This window comes from Mustela nigripes, chromosome 5 (assembly GCF_022355385.1).
Source record: "Mustela nigripes isolate SB6536 chromosome 5, MUSNIG.SB6536, whole genome shotgun sequence".
Taxonomy (NCBI): domain Eukaryota; kingdom Metazoa; phylum Chordata; class Mammalia; order Carnivora; family Mustelidae; genus Mustela; species Mustela nigripes.
Genome location: NC_081561.1, coordinates 101678115 through 101681617, shown reverse-complemented (window position 1 = coordinate 101681617; position 3503 = coordinate 101678115). Strand labels below are relative to the sequence as shown.

General features: G+C 40.1%; 1 pseudogene; it reads right to left on the bottom strand.

Annotated features, from left to right (window-relative positions):
* Positions 1–2107: 2107 nt before the first annotated feature.
* LOC132017432 (small ribosomal subunit protein eS17-like) lies at positions 2108–2510 on the bottom strand (annotated as a pseudogene).
* Between the last annotated feature and the right edge of the window lie 993 nt (positions 2511–3503).

Genomic DNA, 3503 nt, shown 5'->3' with positions numbered 1-3503 from the left:
TGTGCCAGAATTGAAGGGAAGATATAACTATGAGGAAAGCACAATGTCAGTCACTCATTCACCGCGTCTCAGAACGCACAGACCCATGGCTAAGTGCCAGAACATGGAAGTATCTTCTAAAAAGCGTATAAAAGCAAGAACACCCAGGACAGATACTGAGTACACAGGCCAGCTGCAGAACTGGGGCGAGTCTTACCCCCAACAATAGGAGATCTTGATGGCTGATCCCATGACAGATTCAACAACTCACTCAGCAATAGGCATTGGCAGCCTGGGCACCACACACTGTTACTTCTAGAATCATATCCATAGGGTGGCACCGGCAGCAAAGCTGTTATTTTTCATACCAGAAGGCAGTAGACAGACTGTCTAGAGTCAGGGTAAAAGAGAATAAAAAATAGAACATAGAATACCACTTGGTATTTAAAAGAATCAATTTGCTGACTGATATAATGAATGTTGTAACTATTTAGTAGATATGTAAGGGTGGTCTAGAGGTCTCCCACAGTAAAATAGGAGTTGGGTTAGAGAAATACCAACTTGCAACATCATAACATTCTATTTTTATCCCCATGCTGGTGAAGCCTGAGAATTAAGAATTACATAAGAAACAATTGCATAATATTGAAACTCGTTTATTGGAAGAGCCCTGGCTGGCTCTAGCAGTCTTTGTAAACAATGGAAAATCTCATTTAATTGAATTGGCTTAAGTTTGGTCCATTGTGAGAGGCTGTGAATTTGATAACCTATTAAGGTCATCTCCCTAATCACCACAAATGTCCTAATGAATACCGCATTTTTTTTACCTTACTCCCAAAGATAGAGTACTTTGGCTTAGTCCTAGTAGGGTGTTATCATTTCCAAGCTATATATTCTAGAGTGTAATAAAAATGCACCTTAATCATAGCCATAACAATCATCCACTTGACTATTTTTTCATAACAACAAATAATTTTTATAAAGGTAGCTCATATGTTTATAGCATGCTAGGCTCCTCCATGTGATTGCCTTATCCTATAAGAAGAGGTAAGACATTTACCAGATAAAAAAAAAAAAAAAAAAAAAAAATTGTTGAATTAGCCAAGGACAAGCAATTACTGAATGATAAAACTGGGTTGAGAACTGATATCTCTGGACTGCAAGTCCAAGCCAGTTCCCTGGTATGGTAATGAACCATACCAGACCACCTCCTCTCCTGCACATTTTCCCAATCTTTGAGTCAATTCAACAAGCTCAAATGTCATCCATACCCACTGGACCAAAAAAAGAAAAAAATCACACAATGAGCTTCATTAAGCTGCATTACCAAGAAGCATTAGACACAGAAATCTGGGGGTTTAAATTCTTTTAGAGTAAAAGATGAGGGGTGCCTGGATGGCTCACTGGGTTAAACCTCTGCCTTCAGCTCGGGTCATGATCTCAGGGTCCTGGGATGAGCCCTGCATTGGGATCTCTGTTCAGTAAGGAGCCTGCTTCCCCCTCTCTCTGCCTGCCTCTCTGCCTACTGGTGATCTCTCTTTAAAATAAATAAATAAAATCTTTTTAAAAATAAATAAATAAAAAATAAAAAAAATAAAGTAAAAGATGCTGTTTTTCTTTGTGTTCAACCTTTGCTTTAATTAGTGTCTTTAATGAAATGAATGCCAACACTAGTTTGTTTCTCTCCTAGATGTTCTTACAAAACACTCAGTGGTGTGTTCTTCTCAAGCCGTAATGCTGTTCTTTCCATGAGTTGCACAACCCAACTACCCAGCCAGGAGACAGACAAGGTGTCCCCCTCAGAGGTCCAGTGGCCCTCCCAGTTTATGCCTCCAGCACAAGGAATGACCACATGGTAATAAAAACTAATTCACTACAGGACAGAAATAGACAACAAGGGGAAAAAAAGACTTTCACAATAGTTAGAATGTTTGTCCCTCCCTTGAGGAGACAAATGTGAAGGTTATTTCTGTTGTTGAGCAGTCAAACAGATACACACAGACATACACACATACACATATCCAATCTACTCCTCCTAAAAATAATCTCATTACCCTTAGTCAGGGGTATCTCTATATGAATTTTTTTTCCAGGGTTTATGGAAGATATTACAGTACAGCCGAATGATTCAAACAACTCCACGTGGTGTTTTGAAATTCATCCCAGTTGCAGGCTGAGAGACCCACAGTTTTCACAGAATGCCAAAGAAGGGCTTCCATGGTTCTTTGGCATCAGGATCCACCGTGATGATCTCCGGCTCCAGGACTGAGACTTCAGGGACATAATTATCTTTTCTTCCTCTCTCCTCCTGCAGTTTGATGCAGATACCTCTCACCAGACCTCCCTGATTCCCGCCCATCAGATGCGTGAGCCAGCCTGCTATCTTGCTGCAGAGCTTCTTGCTGGGAATTACGGCGATGTCCCCACACACAGTGTTGTTGGTGTGGAAGTCATTGCTCAGGCAACATGTAGTACTTCTCCGTGATGACCCGCACCACCTTCCTCATGGTTTTGGTGCAAATGTAGCCCATATTGATGCATTCCCGGTAAAAGAGATCCCCATGAGGGCACCTGGGTGGCCCAGTCAGTTAAGCCTCTATCTTCCGCTCAGGTCATGATGCTGGAGTCCTGGGATGGAGTCCCGCATCGAGCTCCTTACTCAGTGGGGAGTCTGCTTCTACCTCTGCTCTTCACCCTCTCATGTTCTCTCTCTCTCGAATAAATAAAAACTTTAAAAAGGGGGGAGGGGAGGAAGCTTCATATGACTTGTGTTTGGAGATCAACTCAAATAACTCAGTCAGATGTAATCCTACCTAAAGTCAAGAATTACAGGAGTGATAAAGATGTCCACCATGCCATGATATCTGGAAATTCCCAAAGTTTGTGATACATTTTGCTGCTGTAAGAGTTTATACAACCTCAACACAAAAGAAACTACATGAATGATATTAGTTATAATGACATTCCCTTAAAAACAAAATGCTGTGACATGTGTAAGCCTGATGATTCACAGACCTGTACTCTTGGAGCAAATAATGCATTATATGTTAATAAAAATAATTAAAAGGAAATGAAATGCCCTATAATACTTCTTTTCCCTTTTGATATTCTTCAGGAGATGAATAAAATGATTCATATTAAATTCATATTAGCTTTGCATTATCACAGGTTTTTCTTCTTTTTTGCTTCTTCCTTCTTGTGGCTGTACTTTAACATAACTTCATCAAAAGGGCACCTGCGTGGCTCAGTTGCTTCAGTGTCCGGCTCTTGATTTTGGCTCAGGTCATGACCTCAGGGTTGTGGATCCAGCTACACTTCACACTTCAGGCCCCCTGCCCAGTTTCTCTACTTCTCCCTCTCCACTACCCCTTCCCCCCAGCTCATGTGTGCTCTCTCTAAAATAAATTTTTAAAAATATATATTTTATATATATAAAATATTTATATACATATGTAAATATAATATATATATATTTAATTAAGATATATATATCTTCATTAAACCCAAGGCACAGTTTGGGTAAT